At 45.6% G+C, this 19914-nt stretch overlaps 1 protein-coding gene and 1 pseudogene across 4 annotated transcripts in view; one reads left to right on the top strand and one right to left on the bottom strand.

Annotated features, from left to right (window-relative positions):
• EFCAB11 (EF-hand calcium binding domain 11) overlaps positions 1 to 19914 on the bottom strand; it is a 252207-nt gene that overhangs the window by 88733 nt on the left and 143560 nt on the right. The gene's annotated exons all lie outside the window — the stretch shown is intronic.
• LOC133751642 (transcription elongation factor A protein-like 8) lies at positions 10335 to 10655 on the top strand (annotated as a pseudogene).

The raw sequence follows: 19914 nt of genomic DNA, 5'->3' as shown, positions 1-19914 counted from the left end.
TGAAGAAAATGCCATTGGGTAAACAGTAAAATGTGTCATTATTTCTGTTTACAGCATTCAACCCTAATAAGATTCTACTCTAGTTCTGAAACCAGAACGTGTCGTCTTGTGTCACCCACACACTGGAATTTTTTTATTTGTGTCATGTTGTCATTTTTAAAAAAGATTTATTTATTGATTTGAAAGGCAGAGATACAGAGGGAGAAGGAGAGAGCTGGTCCATCTTCTGGGTCACTTCCCAAATGGCCATGATGGCTGGGGCTGGGCCACGAGGGAGCAGGAGTGCTGAACTCCACCTGGGTCTCTTACGTGGGTACCCAGCAGGGTCCCAAGTACTTGGGCCATGTTCCACTGCTTTCCCAGGTACATTAACAGGGAGCTGGATTGGAACTGGAGCAGCCAGAACTCAAACTGGAACTCTCATAGGATGCTGATGCCACAGGAAGCAACCTAAACTGCTGTGCTACAATGCCAGCCCAACACTGGAATATTCTACCACTGCTCACTCCGCTCAGAAGTAAACTCTAGGAGGGCAAGAGCTTAGTCATGTTTGCTGCGTATCATTTGCTGCATGTCCCCGCTTCGTAGCCCACAGCAGCCAGTCAGTGTTTGTTGAGTGAATGAGTATGCAGGATAAATGAATGCTGCCAATGCTATGGAGCAGCCATTCCCTCCCAGGCGATGAGGGGGGATTTAAGAAAGAGACTCTGTCATCACCATACAGACTCCAAACACTCACAAGAGAAATCACATATGCAAAAGATGTCACCCCAGGACCATCACTCATGGACCTGTGATCTCTGTGCTCAAGCACATTCTGCAAGCCCAGATCAGCTACAAGAGAGACCGAATGACAAACAAGGCTGAGAAATGAGGCAGCAGAAACGAGGCAATGGAAAGAAGGGTGCCCTGAATGGCAGGCTGAACCACTCAGAAATAAAGAGCAGGAGAGTGAACAAAGCAGACGGTGGATACATTCAAGAGTCTGTGTTGACCTGGAGTCCAAGGCCAAGCACTTCTGCACAGTTAAACAGCTACTCTTTGACCAGACACATGGCTACAGACATACATGCAGCCTTGTATTTCATAACTGGTTTTTTAAAGGAATTAAGGCTTTTAGAAGTGTGTGAGGGGCTAGTGAATTGCTATCAACAGCTGCTTTCTAGAAATTTAGGTCCAGTTAAAGTAAAGGCTTTTCTGGTTGGTCTAGTTTGCAAACCAAAACAGAGACGTGGAATGGATTATGGGTGTAGGAACTCAAGAGAGCTCCACTACTTTGTGTAATTTCGTATGAAGAATTTAGGACCAGTTTGGGGGAGGGGGTGGAACACAAGGTAGGAGAGAGTGCAGGAAGAGGGGATGCAGTAGGAAAACTGCCACCAAAGCCCTTAATGGTGCAGCTGTCAAGAGTCTTCTGGTGAACTGCTTGCTGCTATATGCATTGCTTGTCACATCCTTGACCAAGCGGTGTAACAGGCATACATCCTCTGGGGGCAACAGTGAGTTTCGGAGGTGTCAGTGTTGAATCAGAGCTGAAGACTAAGTTAGATGAGTTCTGTCTGAGCAGGTGCAATAGAGGGCAAGAAAGTCAGATGGGCATAATAAGATGATCCACCAACTGAGTTAGTTCAGAGAAATGAGAACTCACAGCCACTTCCCTTCCAGAGAAGTGCAAGTCTCTTGGGAAGTGCTTTAAAATTCTACTGGGTGGGAATTTGGGGTTCCAGGCAAAATTGTCTGGACACTGAAGTGCAGGGAGCCCTGGGCTGACAGAGGTATACATTGAGTATTTCAGGTAGGACTTGACTCTGTCCATTAAACTGGATTCTATCAGATTTCTTATCTGGTAAAATAAAAACATCCTGATTCATTTTTTTTTTTGACAAGCAGAGTTAATGAGAGAGAGAGAGAGAGAGAGAGAGAGAGAGAGAGAGAGAAAGGTCTTCCTTCCATTGGTTCACCCCCCCAAATGGGTGCTACTGCCAGCTGCGCCAATTCGAAGCCAGGAGCCAGGTGCTTCCTCCTGGTCTCCCATGGCGTGCAGGGCCCAAGCACTTGGGCATCCTCCACTGCACTCCCGGGCCACAGCAGAGAGCTGGACTGGAAGAGAAGCAACCGGGACAGAATCCGGCGCCCCAACCAGGACTAGAACCCGGGGTGCTGGTGCCACAGGTGGAGGATTAGCCAAGTGAGCCATGGCGCCGGCCCTGATTCATCTTAAAAAGTGGTTATAAATTACTTTTGTCAAGATGAACGCCAGGATTTTGTTCTGGTACATCCTGATGGGTTAAGCAAGATTCTGCTTTCTCCTTTCTGTGATGCATGGGGGCTCCCGTGGCGCAGGCTGGATGCACCCATGACCCAGAGGGTAAGAGGTCTCAACCCTGATGGAGTCAAGGTGTACACTGTGAATCTGTCATTAAACCAGGCCACAGCGGGATTTTCTCCTTAATTTGTAAATATGTAAGTAATGGCTGTCTCTTACAAGCAGTAAATGTTTCTTGGGTGAAAATATTTACATTGCAATAATTTCTTAGGATGTTCTAAAAGTAGTTATTTCTTGGAAAACAGTATTTGTTGTAAAATCATTCAACAGTACCCCATGGTCAGGTCTCCAAAGCTGGATTTTAGACTGGAGTACTTGTTTGTATATATGCATGGAAAGAAAAATAGAGGGATTGTTTTAATAGATTTCATTCCCTGGGATAACATGTATCAAAATGGCAGGTGATGAAAGTGATATTTTTGAAAGTATTTACTTATTTGAAAGGAAGAGTAACAGAAAAGGAGAGACAGAGAGGGAGAGGGAGGGAGGGAAAGAGGGAGAATTGGGTTGGGGGAGAGAGGGATCAATTGATCTTTCATCTGCTGGTTCACTACTCAAATAGCTAGTATAGCCAGATCTGGGCCAGACTGAAGCCAGGAGCCAGTAACTCCATCTGGGTCTCCCACATGGGTCACAGAGATTGTCCCATCACCACTGCTTTTCCAGGCACACTAGCAGGGAGCCAGATCAGAAGCACAGAGTGGATGGGACTTGAGCCAGCATTCTAATATGGATACCACAAGTGGTGGCTTAACACACTGTGTCACGACACTGCTCCCAGAAGTGGCATTTTTAAGTGGAAACAAGAATATAAACTTGGATATACATCAAAATTATAATATTAAAAATTTTAAATTATTTTATTTGATACACACACACATACACACACACACACCCCTCCCTAATGCTGATTCACTCCCCAAAGGCCTGCAGTGTCTGGGGTTGGTGGGAGACCAGAGCCAGGTGCTGGGAACAGAATCCATGTCTCTCATGTCGGGTATGATGGCTCACACCCGAGCCATCACTGCTGCCTCCCAGGGTTTGTCCTGGCAGAAAGCTGGAGGCAGGAGTTGAGAATGGAACCCAGGCACTCTGCTGTGGGATGTGGGTGTCTTAACCACTAGGCCAAAGGCTTGATCCCATAATTGCAGTCTTAGGGACATCTATATTCATTTGGGCAGAAGTTGAAGGTCATAGCTAAAAAGACAGCTGTCTTATGAAATGGTAGGTTTACGGGTAGCTCTGTTTTAACTGTTCAACTGAAGGAATACTTTCTTTTAGTCTGAATTTTCCAAACAAGTGGCCTTATTTCACATTGCATAAATGTTTGACAGTGTATCAGTTTCTCACCCTCGGTCATATTGACATGTGAGATGGGGTAATGCTGTCTACAGGGGTGAACATGCTGTCCTGTGTGTCATAGGGTATTTAGCATCATCCTGGCTTTTACTCACTAGATGTCAGTAGTGCCAGCTCCACAGTGTGACAGCCAAAAATGCCCCCAGAAATTACAAAGCGTCCTCTGGGAGAACAAGATCATCCCTGGTTGAGAACCACTGAGCTACAGGAACCACAGTTTTAGACAATCCTGGGGAACATTCCAGCTTATCTAGACTCCCTAAAATAATGCTTTACAAACATTGTAAACGAGACATGTGATTTCAAGGTCAGCTAAGGCACACCTTGAGGGCTCCTTGAGTGAATTATGCTGACAATTGCCCCGACACTCTCTCTGACACACACCAAGGTGTTTTGTTGTGCTCCGTTCTATTTGAGGTGGGGGGAGGTGTAGAGGGAGAGGGCTGACTGCCATCTACTGATTCACTTCCTAAATGCTCACAATGGCCAAGGCTAGGCAGGGGCTGAAGCCAGGAGCCAGGAGCACAATCCAAGTCTCCAATATCAGTGGCAGGAACACTAGGATAGATCCCAACAATAAGATTTCTCACTGAGCCCAGGGGAGACCCAGCCGAGAGGTGTGCTCTTGCTGGTGTCAGAATGCTGTGTTCCCAGAAAACACAGTGACACCTGGGTAATTATGTCTGAGTCACTGTGCTAGTCACACGGGCTCTGAAGGTTAATGCCACCTGTGATTCAGGGGAAACATGAATGAGAAATTTAATGTGGAGGCAAAGATTTCAATGAGCAAAGTCTTCCTAGTAGAATTTTTGGCAGGGAGAGGGAGAATCTCTTTTCTCTTTGACACTTCATGGAATAATTTAAACTAAAGTCAAAACTACCATTACATCAGGGACAAAGCTGTCATTGTGACTGAACAGCAAGAGAAAAATTACACTCCAAGGCCACACATTCGATGCAATGGTTAAGTCACTGCTTCGGAGGGCAGCATCCGATCCCGACCGAGTGTCTGGGTTTGAGACCTGATGACTCCAATCTTCCCATCCAGCTTCTTGCCAACGCACATTCAGGGAGGCACCAGATGATGGCTCAAGTGCTTGGGCCCCTGTCACCCACGTGAGAGACCTGCATGGAGTGCCAGGCTTGTGGCTTCAGCCTGGCCCAGCCCCGACTGTCATGGGCATCTGAGGAGTGAACCAGCAGACAGAAGATCTCTGGCTCTCTGCCTTTCAAATAAAATGAAATAAATTTTAAAAATTACCCTCCAAGCAAGGAGCCCTGCTGGGGATGAGAGGACCCTGCAATGGAAGACGGAGGGCCAACAGCTTCTCCCACAACCACCTTCTCACCTGATGGCCCTGCTGCTGCTCTGCCGCTTTGTCAGGGAGAGTCCTGTGGGGTGCTCTGGCAATCCAGTGAATAATCCAGTGTTTATTAATTTTACCTTTTAAAGGATTCATGTGAAGAAAAGTCACCCAGACATGCAGGACACATTAAAGAGACATGCAGGTGACTTCTGGTCTTTCCTGTGCGCCTGCCTGATGCTGACAGGTGCATCCCTTTAGCGTGTGTCAGACTCAGATGCTCTGCACCTGTCTTCTATCCCAGCAGTGGCTGGGAGCAGCTCCCCTCAGCTGCATCCTGTGCCAAGTGCCTTGTGCTGTTTCTCAGAGACTGCCTGCTCACTGGGTGTGGTATGCAGCTACACACACACACACACACAATGTGAATGTACATCCGAGGAATCAACCAACTGCAGGTCATGCACTATGCAGTCATGTAGTACTATGTGGCCTACGATGCCTGTGTCTGCACTGAACACATACAGGCTGCTTTTTTTCTTGCCATCATTCCTTAAACAACAGAGTATAACAACCATTTACACAGCATGCACATTGTGTCAGGTATAATAAATAATCCAGATATGATGCAAAGTATATGGGAGCTCTCAGCTCTGGCTCCTGGCGCCAGCTTCCCACTAATATAGACCTGAGAAGGCAGAAATAAAGGCTCAAGTAGGTGGGTTCCGGCCAGCCACGTGGGAGACCTGGACTGAGTTCTCCCCAGCTTCAGCTGGGCCCAGTCCTGGCCACAGCAGGCATCTGGGGAGTAAACCTGCTGATGGGAGCCTCTCTCTCTCTGCCTCACAAATCAACTAAAAATATTAATAATTTACAAATAAAGCATATGGGAATATATCATAGGATATATGCAAACATCACATGATTGTATGTAAGGGACCAGCGCATCCATAGGTTTTGACATCTGCGTGGGTTCTGGAACCAACCTCTCATGGATAGGGAAGGGTGACTATGAACAAAGGAGTGAAGCCCTCACAGGGCAAGCCTTGACCAAGGAGGCAAGAGGATTCAGTGGATAACAGTTCTCTCCTTCTGACCTTCAGGTAGGGAACTCTGAGGTCATTGGAGGGTCTGGTGGGAATGGGCTCTGGCCGCCCACAGCAGTAATGGACTTAGCAACTGACACTTGCAGTAGCTTCCCCTCATTCCCTGTTTCACCACAATAAGCACACAAGTGGGCATCTCAGCACTGCTTTCAGGGAGAACCCAGAATGAGACACGGTGGGAAGCTTATTCTGAGGGATGGGGTTCGCGTGGAACGTTTCAAACTGCTATCAGCAAGAGCATGTCACATCCGCTTGTCATCAAGCCAAAGGGACATCACCACTTGAAATAGATCAGAGTGTCCTTGTGCTATCAAAATTCTATTTAGAGCCAACAAAATATTGCCTTTAAGAAGAGCTCAAGGTTCAAAGTCCCAGGCAATAGAAATGTCAGAGTTAACTCGAAAAACAGCAGCAGCCCTCTCCCCCTCCCTTTTAAATAAACAAGGACTTTTTATACATTTTTAAAAAGATTTATTTTATTTATTTGAAAGGCTGAGTGAGAGAGAGAGAGAGAGAGAGAGAAAGGCCGGGGCTGGGCCAGGCCAAAGTCAGCAGCTAAGAGCTGCATCTGAGCCTCCCACATGGGTCCAGAGGCACAAGCACTTGGGCCATCTTGTGCTGCCTTCCCAGGTGCATTAGCAGGGAGCTGGATTGGAAGCAGAGCAGCAAAGACTTGAACAAACACCCATATGGGATGCTGGCATGGCAAGCAGCGGCTTCACCTACTGTGCCACAATGCCAGCCCCAGCAGTCTTCTCTTTACTCTGTAATATACTTGTCCAAGTTAGAATATTTAGTCTGTCAACAACAAATAGTATTATTCGACTTTAAGTGTCCCTCCCAATGTGAGGACAATATATTACTGAATGTAAGATCATTATCTGATCTTTTTGGACGCAAAGGCAGTGAGCTTGTGAACAGGCAATGATCTGGCTGTTTAGGATGAACCGTGAACAATAAAGGCTGTCCAGACCAGCCAATAATAAAGAACAGCCCACAGGCCAGGCGGAACTTCAGCTTCAGCACTAGGTTCAGGTCACTAGACTAACGTAGTGGACATCGCTGCTTACTCCCCCAGCCCCCATCCTCCTGCTCTGAGGTCTGCAGCAGCTGTGTGATTTGCTTGGCATGCATCCCCACCTCAAGCTCCCGAAATAGAATCCAAAAGGCCTCAGCCAATCACTGACCCCACCCTCCCTACCACAGGGACTGGGTCCAAGACTGAAGGGCATAAGCCAGTTGGTAGACGGCATTCCTCCCCTGGCCACTACTGATTGGTGCAGTTGTTCTTGACATTATGAAACCTAGTGATTTTGTTTGCAAGTTGAGAAAGGAGGAACTCTTTCAATATGGACATCTAGGATGCAGAGATGAGACTTGGTAAAGCAATAACCTTTTCCTATCACAACAGTGCAATCTTCACAAGAGATACAATGGTGCATTGATCTAACGATTTGTGCCCAAGGCTAAAGCTAATTTATTTATCTGAGAGGCGTGTGTGCGCGCACACACACACACAGAGAGAGAGAGAGAGAGAGAGAGAGAGCCAGGATGCACACTCCCATCTGTTGGTTCACTCCCCAAATGCCCACAATGGTCAGGACTGGGCTGATTCAAAGTCAGGAACTGGGAACTCAGTCCAGTTTTCCACGTGGGAGGCGGGAACCCCACTACTTGCATCATCACCACTGCTTCCCAGGATCTGCATGAGCAGGAAGCTGCAGGTAGGAACTGGACCCAGGTAATCTGATGTGGAATCCGGGCATCTTTAACTGGCATCTGAACCACACGCTAAATACCTCAGAATGGAGCTATGAACAGCAAGGGGAAGAACCAGCTGAGCGCACAGTGAGGCACAGCCTCTTCCAATCAAGCTGGATTCCTGCCCTAGGTCAAGACTCTTCGTCACTGACCCAATACAGTTTTTCCCCTAAAGAAAAACAGAATAGATTCTCCAGCCCAAGAAAAAAAAGGAAAAATGGATGTGAAATGCAGTCACAGCTGGCAAAAGTGATTAACCATAAATAATGACTCACTTTCCCCATTTGCTAGGTTTTAAGAATGAGGAGTCTTATTTAAAGCCAGACATGTTTTAGGAGGAGGAAAGAATGTAATTTCAGAATGCCCGATTGTTGACTGCTCGTGGACATGAGGGGAATGCAGCCTTCAGATGGCCCAAAGTCTCATTTCTGGCCAGCAGCTTGACACTCCTCTATCAAGTGCTTTAGCAGGGCTGCTACTACACGGTGACGTGATCTCGTTCTCTCTGGAAGAGAGATTACGACGCAAGAAAATAGCACGGATCAGACAGCTTTAAGGACAAAGAACAAAAGCCAGAGTGAACGTCTTTGGCTGAATCATAAACATCTGTTTCCTGTGCTTTTGGGCCACCAGATTGTTCATTCTCCGCAGGGCACAAACGTTCTGAATGTGGCAGGCCGGTATCCGTCCGGGGCAGCTCCAACCTTGTGGCCTTGGGCAAGTCTTAGCTGGGGCGCATTTCAAGTTCCTTTTTGTCAGGTTGAATGGTTGCCCCAGCTGATGGCCAGGATTTGATCCAGTTCTACATGTGGGTGAACAGGAACCGGATCTCAGTTACACAACTGGTGTCTGTCTACAGAAACTTTAAAAATGCAACCCAACTGACGTTAGTCATCTTTAGCCTTTTGAGAAAAGCAGTTTGAGTCTCTGATTCTGAGGACAGTTACAAGGAGCCAAAAACATATCTGTACCTATATCTATATCTATATCTATATCTATATCTATATCTATATCTATATCTATATCTATATATCTCTGTATCTGTATCTATATCTCTGTATCTGAATCTATAAACCTAAATGGAGAGAAAAAGGATGCTGCCTTCATTGGTGTGACATACAAATAGCGATACAGCCATTTCTATTTTAAATCTATAATTACTTCAATGGAGACCTCCAGTCTCATCTTGAACTTGATTATGAAATAAGAGAAATGGACAGAGATGGCAATCATTTAATTTCTTATGACTAGCTATTGGGAAGTGATTTTCATCCTATGCTCAACAGATCTCTGGCAGGTTATGATCTGGCTAGAAACAACACATAATGATAAGGAAAATTATGTTTTCAATCACACCTGCTTTGACAGTACAAGTCCTTCCACAAAGGAGGCAATAAAATGAACTCTGACCACTTTAACAGATGGCATAATGGCTCAGTGCACAGATGCCGTTTCTCTGAAAGCAACAAGTTCATATCCTGGATGGGAGGTTTAGGAACCAGCTGAACTTTCAAGTGTAATGTAGGAAAGATTACACACTTTCCAGACCCGACGGCTGAGTCTTAGCAGGTCCAGAGGCTCAGAGAGATGGACTACAGGAATAAAGCTTAATGAACTTTATTTTGCTAATGCAACAAATAGATCTGAAGTTGAAATGTGAACTATAAACATCAAGCCATTTGGAAGTGCCCCACTAATAACCCTGTCAGCTACTGTTTGGCTGGAAACACGCTTTTTCAAATGCATACTTTCTTGAAGTTAGAAAAACACCAATCGCCAAATAATCCTTATTTTTTAGAGTAGTATAATAATGTGGTTTTTTAGAGAAGTTTACTTATTATTACTGAAAGGGTGAGTTACAGAGAGGGAGAGACAGGGAGACAGATCTTCTATCCACTGGCTCACTCTCCAAATTACTGCAACAGCCAGTGCTGGGCCAGAGCGAAGTCAAGAGCCAGGGGCTTCATCCAGGTCTCCCACGTGGGTACAGGAGGTCCAAGGACTTGGCCCATCCTCCACTGCTTTTCCCAGATGAATTAGCAGGGAGCTGGATTGGAACTGGAGCAGCCAAGACCGAGCAGGTGCCCATATGGGTTGCCAGTGATGCAGGTGGCAGTTTAACACACTACATCTCCACGTCAGCCCCTAGGATGTTTTTAAGCAGAATATATTTTGAAATAATATGTAATACAGAAATTATAGAGTCTTTTTTGTTCACTTACTTGTGCTTTAACAATTTTTTAATTTGCTAAATCTAAAGTTTATTTGGAAAAATGAATATGCCATAAAATTCAGAAATTTTTAAAAATAATGATAATGTAAAAATATATAAACCTTTAATAATTAAAACAGTATGACTGTAACTCAGGAATCACTGAACAAGGACAGTGTCCACTCCCTGTAGCTGGAGAAGGAGAAAAGAGTCCTGGATCTTCTACAGATTAATTCGTTCAAAAAGGAAATTACATAAAAATATTCAACATGCAGAAGCCTGGTGCAGAAAATGAAGGAAAGTCACAAGACATGCCAATGGCCAAGGAAGGCTACCATCATGTGGCAGAAGGAAACCCGCAACCCGCCCCGAAGGTGTGAGCCAGGAAGCAGAAGGAAACCTTGAGGAGGTGACCCAGCAGGGCCAGAGTTAAAGCGGACCCTCCCAGTAGGCATTTGGACCCTGAGTGGGAGAGGTGGAAAGGCTGAGCGAAGAGATTAGAGAGGCAAGAAGCAAGTTTGTGATTGATGTATTGGAAACAAAGTCACTCACACAGCAGCCATCCTTAGCCTGTGTGCTTTAGGCCTTGAATTCTTTTATTTTTATTTTATTTTTTTGACAGGCAGAGTTAGACAGTGAGAGAGAGAGAGAGAGGCAGAGAGAAAGTATTCCTTTTTTCCGTTGGTTCACCCCCCAAATGGCTGCTACAGCCGGCGCGCTGCGCCGATCCAAAGGCAGAAGCCAGGTGCTTCCTCCTGGTCTCCCGTGCAGGTGCAGGGCCTAAGCACTTGGGCCATCCTCCACTGCCTTCCTGGGCCACAGCAGAGAGCTGGAGTGGAAGAGGAGCAATCAGGACAGAATCCGGCACCCCAGCCGGGACTAGAACCTGGGGTGCCGGTACCGCAGGCGGAGGATTAGCCTAGTGAGCCATGGCGCTGGCCATCTTGTTTGATATTAAAATCTGGCCCCCGTTTTCCTTCTGTTAGCATGTTTCTGATCTTTGGCCTTCATTTCACTCTAAATCATCTGGTGGCATTCTGCTTTAGGTACCAAAATCCTGGTTAGCAGTATCTCCTTGGATTTTGATCCATCTTCCAGGTCTATTTGCCAATGGGGAAGTTTCACACCTATGCATGAAAATGCATACATTCCATATGGTAAAGTAAACCACGGCAGGTTATAAAGAAGCACGTGAAGGATCAACTCACACATACAGGATAAAATCCCAAATTGTGTGTGTGTATACATCCAAATACACATCAAAAACTTAGCTGCCTGCTTCTGTGTTGTGCGGAGTTTGGTCTGTTTTGTTTTGTTTATGTGTATTTTCTAATGAACACCTGTGGCTCTCAGACACACAGAAAGCATCAGGGATTCTGTTTTATAAGTAAGAGTAAAATACTTTCCAACCAGCTTATATGGGCAATGGGGAAACCTAAATTCTTGAAAGAACTATTAAAGAAGAAATATAAATTTCTGAATCTCTTATTGCATATTAAAAAAACAGTGAACCAGCAGATGGAAAATTCCCTCTCTCTCTCTCTCTGTGTCTTCCTTTCTCTTTCATTCTGCCTTCCAAATGAATACATCAATCTTAAAAAAAAAGAAGGTGTCCAAAAATATGTAGATGCAGGAATTCAGCAAAGGTCAAAGGAGGCATTTCAAACTGGTGGGGGTGAAACTGGTTGACAGGAAAGGAAGCTGGGGTAACTGGCTACCTACTGTGGGGCTGGGGAGAGTGTGAGCTTGCGAAGTGTTCAACAGACCTTCCTTCCCCATTTTGCTGGGAACTATTCTACATTTCTTAGCATCCCTCACAACTAGATGCACCTGGGAAATCTGGCGATGCCAGGTTAATTATGCAATGATACAGAAACGAAGAGTGTCACTGCTCTATCGAATTAAGAGCATACCATACCCTGGCATAAGTAGGGCCTTATAGTCACTCTAGGGACTAGAAAACAGCCAACTCTTGAAAGCTGTTCTTACAACTCTTTACAGAAGGCTTGGGCAGTAGTCCAAGGATTCACTGTATATATGTGGGGTCTTCAGAAAGTTACTGGAAAATGTGTTATCTGGAAAAACTAGGCATAGTATAAAACTTTTCTGCATTAAAATAAATTGATTTATTAATTCTATTTTTTCCTGAATTTTTTGAAGTATACTCGTATCTCTGGCTTTAGGACAATCATTTTAATATTCTATGAAGTCACTTTTTTCCCTGTGAAATGAGAATGCAGGAATTTATATAAATTAAGATTTTAAACAGTTTGTGCTTTAGTTTTAAATAATCCATTTGGGAAAATAAGATTTTACATCTCAGCCCGTTTCTCACTGATGTGCTTCACTGAGCCAACAGAAAACTTGGCCTTCGTTCAGCATAATTACAATAAATTATTTATGTTTTCATTTACAACATGCTCCTAGCACTTAAAACCCCTGGGTCTGTGGACAATAATAAAAAAGATGAAAAAAATATTTCACAATGAAACAATTCCCTCAAATTATCCAAAGCACTCTACTAATAAAGTCCACCTATAATCAGAAAGTCACGCCAAATGAGATGACCGTAAGGGCCTTTAAGAAGAGAATTTCAGTGTGAAGAGGCGAAGGTTCAGGGGGCGCCCACAAGCATTCAGGAAATTACGGAATGCACAGGGGCATGCCCACGGCCCAATCACTCGGATCACAGGAGGAAACCCAAGGACGCCGTGTGCAAGTGCGGCGGGCATCAGAGGATCGGCACCTGGACCTGCTCCTTCAGACAGCAGCTGGGAGACACTCGTTTTAGCAACAGTTCTCCAAGTAGGTACGCAGATGGAGGAAGGGAAGGGACGCACCCCTGCACACACATTGCACCCCAGTCCCAACAGGCCTGTTCTCTGGTGTCCAGCACTAAGTGATTCCTGCGGCGGTGGGGGGTGGGGGGTGGGGGGTGGGGGGTGGGGTGATCACAGATGGCACAGACCCCAGTGGGCTGGAGAGGACAGTGGCTTCCGAGGGCTTTCCATGATGTGCCAGTCACTAAGGGACATCTGAGATTTGGGGGGCTATTCCTTGCCTTGGGGAAAAGCTGCTCTCCCATAAACTGCCACGCTAAAACAGATTCCAGGGACTCAAATTACTGGCCCGATCTGGCATGACATTTTCTGCCCATTATCTAGTTTCTCCTGCCTCCAGGCAGGGCTGCATCACTGATTACTGAGCATTTTAGCCACTAAAAAAGATCGCGTTCATCATTAAAGACATGAAGTGTTGATCTGTGCCGGCTAAGTGACTTACAAGGTTCATGGCCTCCTAGTAACAACTCCAAGAGGCTATTTCAGGATATTTATTAAACAAATTAAGTGTTTACGTTACGCTCAAGTGCGGAGGCATAGTCCCTGAGTGCAGGAGTGTGAAAAGACGAAGCCGAGAGAATTTGTGCTGGGGGAAACTCTGCTTTCTTTCCCACAGCTCGGGGCTGAGGATCCCCCAGATGCTTGGGAAGGAGTCTGAACAAGGCAGGGGATGTTCCAACCTCCCACCCTCACCCACCAATGGAGTCCAACGCCCATCTGCCTAAACGTTCACCCTGTCCCCAGATGTGTCCCTTTTAGAAGATTCCCTCCACTCCTTGGTGAGCAGAGATTAATGACTGGGTCTCTTCAAAGCCTACAGACTGAAAGAAATGAATACAGTACCTCCACAATTCCACGCCCCCCCAATTTAAACTCTGAGATCCACAGTAATGATGGACTTTAGCTAAAACGTATTTTCTTTAGCCAGTGGTATGCACATGGTAAAGGAAATCTGTTTTCTCAAATGTGATGACAGTACATCAATGTCACACCATTCGCAGTTGTTTTCACTGTTCCTGTAGGCAGAGCCACCTCCACCTCCTTCACTCTGCTGTCCCCACCATGTGGTACAGTGACTGGCACAGCAGTGTTTAACAAATATGAGAGTTCTTCATGGAAAGTGGCATTAAAAGGTAAGTTTAGGGATGGCTGTTTGGCCTGGTGGTTAAGATACCATTTGGGACGCCCACATCCCACACAGGAGTCCCAGCTCTACTCCCAGTTCCAGCTTCCTGCTAATGTGTTCTCTGGGAAGCAGCAGGTGATAACTCAAGTAGCTGGGTGCCTGTCACCCACTCAACTCTGGGCTGAGTTCTCAGCTCCTGGCTTCCACCTGGCCCAGCTCCGGTTGTTGTGTGCATCTGAAGCATGAACCAGCTTAAGGTAGCTCTCTCGGTCTCTCTGCCTCTCAAGTGAAAAAAGAAAAAAGAATTAAATTAGTTTATTTTGATGCAATTTTTAAAAAATTCATGTATATGCTGGGGTTTTCAAAAGTTCAGGGAAAATGTGTATTTTCCAGAATCTGCATGGATTTCACATTTGTTGCACCAAAATGAACTTAGCTTGTAAGTTCATTTTTTCACAGACTTCTTTTTTTTTTTAAAGATTTATTTATTTGAAAGACAGATTTACAGAGAGATCTTCCATTTGCTGGTTTACTCCTAGATGGCCGCAATAGCCAGAACTGCGCTGATCCGAAGCCAGGAGCCAGGAACTTCTTCTGGGTCTCCCATGTGGGCCATCTTCTACTGCTTTTCCAGGCCATAGCAGAGAGCTGGATTGGAAGAGGAGCATCCAGGACTAGAACTGGCGCCCATATGGGATGCTGGCACTAAAGGCCAGGGCTTTAACCCACTGTGCCACAGCGCCAGCCCCTCCATAAACTTCTTGAAATACTCTCGTATGTGCTGAACACATGCACCAAGTGCGAAGATCACTTTGGCACTTTTCCTGTTGATCAGCATAGGGACTTTTGGATCCTATTTTAAGCAGAACATAAACATTGCCTACAATTGTTATAGTTTTCATAACTTTAATTTTTAATGGCTCAAAACAATTTTTCCCAACGGATTTATAATAATTTACTCACTGTTGGACTTCTGAATTATCCCAGTCTTTCAAAAACGTGCCCACAAGCACACTTACTCACAATGTTTTTGCTTAGAAATGGGTTTCTGGGTTTACCTACTCCTTCACCAGACACACACTCGGAGCCCAGTATGGACTGGACATGCAGCTTCTCAAGAGGTAGCGCTGATCAGAACAGACAAGCAGCCCCCTGGGCTTCTAGACCATTCGGGGGCAGAAGGATCTAGCTCTAGCAGCACGGCAGCATTACCAGTGTGCGAGAGCCTTGCCAGGGCAACAGAGGGTGCTGTGAGCAGGTGGATGAAGGGACTGAACTCAGTGAAGGTCAGGGCGGCAATCCCTGAACAGAGGGGGACTGGCTAAAACCTCAGGGATGAGAAGCAGCTGAGCTTGTTAGGGGGATGCAGGTAGAGCAAGAGCTTTCTAGGCAGGGTCAGCAGCATGTGCAAGGGCCCTGTGGCAGAAGAGAGCAAAGTGCAAAGAACAAAACAACGGGCAGTGTGGCCAGGGCACAGAGTGAGCAAAGAGACAAATGGAGTTGGAAGGTAAAGGGGATGAAACTACTTAGGGCCCAGTCTTTCGTTTAAGGGTTCTGGTCATAATCCAATGAACAATGGGAAGTCGCTGAAGTGATTTGAGGAAGAGGCTGTCATGCTTAGAAATCTTCCAAGTTCACCCTGCTGATGCAGGCAGAATAATGCCCCACCCTCGCCCCCAAGATATCCACGTGCTAATACCTGGAACCCAGGAATACGTTGCACCACATGGAAAAGGGGGATTTGGGTTTGCAGAATGGAATGAAAATGGCTGACCTTAAAATGCAGAGATCACTCTAGAAGATCTGGGCGGGCCCACTGTCATCTTAAGGGGCTTTAAAAGTGGAAGAGGGAAGTTAGGAGTCAGAGAGAAAGAGAGAGAGATTTGCGGCTGCTGGCTTTCAATATGGAGGAAGGGGCCATGAGCCAAGGATGCAGGCAGTCTCTAGAGGCTGAGGGAGGGGAGGACATGGACACCAACTCCTTGATTTCAGCTCAGGGACCCACTTAGGATTCCTGACCTCCAGCACTGAAAGATGATACATCTGTGTGTGTGCAGGAGTGCACGTGCATGTGTGTGCATGTCTGTGTGTACATGCGTGTATGTGTGCATGTGTGTACACGTGTGTATGTGTGTGTGTACATGTGTGTGTGTGTGTGTGTTGAAAGCCACTAGGTGTATGGTAATTTGCAACAGCAGTCATAGGAAACTATTTGAGGGAAAGACCATGCGTTTGGTTTTGCATATTTAAGTTCTATAAGCCCTTGACACAGAGAATGTGGTCATTTGGAAGTAATCATTTATAGCAACTCTCCTAACAAGTTGTGTGATCTTCTGATCAAGTATTTTACCTTTCATAACTGCAGAGCTGTCATATATAAAAAGAAAACACATTTCAGGTCGGTTCCACTTCTAACTCTCTGAGTTTATAATCTTGGAAAGGAACAAATATGCTTTCCACCGAGATTTCTGCCAGTACTTGGCAATCTTCAGGGAAAAAGTGATATTAAAAATAGTGAACTAAAGGGGGAAGAGATTCCATTTTAAAAAAAAAAGTACCCAAAATACACAATAATCTGGAAGTATCTTAGTAAGAAATGTGTTGACTTTTTATAAGGAAAACTACCAAATTCCACAGAGACACATACAGGGATATTTGACAACGTGGGGGAACATGTCATATGTGTGCTCCTGGATGGGAACACTGGGCATCGCAAAGAAGCCAAAACCTTCCTAATTAATGTATAGGCTGAACACAGTTTTCATCGAAACCCCAAAGGGAGGTTTTCACAAATATGATTCTACCATTCATCTGGGAAATAAACAGGCAAGAAAAGCCAAGAACAGTTTGAAAACAAGGAAGACCAGGTTCTAGAACATATTATAGAACATGGGGTGGGGGTGGGGGCAGAGTGTGTCTCTGGAGTAAAAACAGAGAGACCAAGGAAACAGAACGGACAGCTTCAAAACATCCACTGACAGGTGAAGACTCCATCCAGCGTGTGAGGACGAAGGCATTCTATGTAAAACAGGAGCACTTAACAAGTGGCCAAGGGATCTCCCGATCACCACCAACATAAAGCCCACGTAAATTACGGTGCTAGGCTTAAAATCCCAGCCAACAAAGAACATGGGAGGGGACATTAACCGGGTCTCTAGATGTGGGAAACTCAGTATAAAGGCAGTAGAGGAAACTGTGAAGGAAAAGATCACAGATCTGTATACCTGGAAACTTAAAATCTTTGAACATAAAAAAAATCACAAATATAAAAAGAAAACAATAAACTGAAAAATAGCGGTCATAAAGCAGAAGTTTATATACAGATATTTCACAGAAAAGGGAATAGAGTTAATAAATATGAAGATGTTTGGGCCAGCTCTGTGGCTCAGTGGGTTAAGCCGCCACCCTTAATGCCAAAATCCCATAGAGGAGCCAGTTTGAGTCTGGCTGCTCCACTTCTGGTCCAGCTCCCTGAAAGCAGCAGCAGATGGCTCAAGCCATGGGCCCTGCCACTCATGTGGGAGACCCAGACGGAATTCCTGGATCCTGGCTTTGGCCTGGTCTGGCCCTGGCTTACGTGACCATTTAGGGAGTGAATCAGTGGATGGAAGATCTCTCTCTATGTCTGTTTCTCCTTTTTCTGGTACTCTGTTTTTCAAATAAATAAATAACTCTTGTTTTTTAAAAAAGGTATAATTGTTATCTCACTGATTCAAAAATAAATAAAACATCTTTAAAAAAACAAAATTAAAAAGAAAATGTTCAACATGACTAGCAACTAGTGAAATAAGACAAAACAAAAATGGGATATGATTTTCATCTATTAGATTAGCAAAGATTTGAACCACAAATAACATTTAACACGAGTGAGAACATGGTGAGAGGGGCATTGCCACTAGGGGGAGTGTAATTTGTTAATTAAACAATTTGGTTAGGCCAGCGCCATGGCTCAATAGGCTAATCCTCCTGCGGCGCCGGCACACCGGGTTCTAGTCCTGGTCGGGCGCCGGATTCTGTCCGGGTTGCCCCCCTTCCAGGCCAGCTCTCTGCTGTGGCCCGGGAGTGCAGTGGAGGATGGCCCAAGTGCTTGGGCCCTGCACCCCATGGGAGACCAGGAGAGGCACCTGGCTCCTGCCATCGGATCAGCGCGGTGCGCCGGTTGCAGCGCAGTGGCCATTGGAGGGTGAACCAACGGCAAAAGGAAGACCTTTCTCTCTGTCTGTCTCTCTCTCTCACTGTCCACTCTGCCTGTCAAAAAATGAAGGAAAAAAAATCAATTTGGTAAGAAGAATCAAAATCAAGAACTGTAAGAATGATAAGGTAAAGTCCATACTCTCTAATATGATATCCTGAAATCTAGGAGCTTCTCCCAAGGAAAGACTCTGAAAGTGCAAACTAGTAGGTTTGTTGCAGGCTTATTTATAAGGTGAAAAGCATGGGATATAAAACCTCACTTACTTTAATGACAAATAACATGGAGAGAAACAGGAAAAAATAAAGACCAAAATACTAACCATGGTTCTCTTTGGTTTGCTGGGGGATAGAGTTGGCTTTTCTTTTCTTTTTTTCACTTTCTTCTGTGTCCAGAACATTCTATAAGGGTCATTCGTTACTCTATCTGCTCTCCCCTGCTGCCCTCCCACCCTCAACCCTATTTTGTCAGCTCTCCCACTGCAGGTCCTCGACAGCTGGGGAAAATTCATGTGCAATAAAATCATCTTGAAAGTGGTGGCCAACAAAGGAAAAATATTTAGCGCTTAGAGGGAGTCCATAACGTGAGTTTATAAGGAAGGAATGAAAGGAAGGATGCTAGCTAGGGACGGGACTTCCAAAGAAGCAGCAGCCTTGGGCTACGCAGGGAAGGAACGCGGCTCTGGTGTGGGCACACATTCCTCAGCTCTGGTGCTCTGCGGTGATCGGCGATCGCAGGGTCTGACTCTGTGGCTCATCTGATGCTCTTCAGTAATAAATATATCCCCATATGGAAGTTTTACTGAAAACGGCCCCCAGGGGGGAGAAAAGAAAACAAACCTATTTTTTTTTTCAACTTTGAATCAAACCACAGGCATAAAATGAACGACCTTGAACTTGGTGCTTCGTGCTACAATCCCAGGAGCCCTGGACGGAATAAACACCCTGAGATGAGAACATCTTATGTCTTCTTTCCCTCCCCATTGCTTCTCTGTCCCCTACCCCCACTGCTATGATGTGAGCTATGCTGAGCACCATGGATCTGCTGCCTGCCAGCGCCCACGCCACGTGGTCAGCCACCACATGATAAAGGCCACTACTAACTTTCCCACCACACAGCCCAGTTGGAACCCTCTCCCAGGAACATGAACACACAATCTTGTTTCCCTTCAAGGGCTGTTAGGAACCAGCCAGTAGGGGCTGGCATCATGGCACAGCATCCCATATGAGCGCCGGTTCAACTCACTGCTGCTCCACTTCTGATCCAGCTCCCTGCTAATACTCCTGGAAAGCAGTGGAAGATGGCCCAGGTGCTTGGGTCCCAGGCTTCTGGCTTCTGCAGTCATTTGGGGAGTGAACCAGCAGATGGAAGACCTTTCTGTCTCTCCTTCTCACTCTGTAAGTCTTCTTTTCAAATAAACAAATCTTAAAAAAAAAAAAAAAAAAAAAGAACTAACTCAATCCTCTCTTCACCATACACATGAGGAACCTGAGACTCACTGGCATAAAGCAACTTTCCCAACTCCAACGGACAGCCGGCTCTCTTGATTCATAGAGGGCACGGTCCCATGCCAACCTAATAATCACTTGGGACTTTCTGAGATCTAGTGAGCCCTTGTCAACAATCCGCATGGGTCCCCTGTGGCACAAAAAGGACAGTTAGGTTGCAGAAAACTGCTGTCATCTCCAAGT

This window comes from Lepus europaeus, chromosome 22 (assembly GCF_033115175.1).
Source record: "Lepus europaeus isolate LE1 chromosome 22, mLepTim1.pri, whole genome shotgun sequence".
In the NCBI taxonomy this organism is placed as follows: domain Eukaryota; kingdom Metazoa; phylum Chordata; class Mammalia; order Lagomorpha; family Leporidae; genus Lepus; species Lepus europaeus.
Note: the sequence above shows the minus strand (reverse complement) of the source record. Positions and strands in the feature narration are given on the sequence as shown.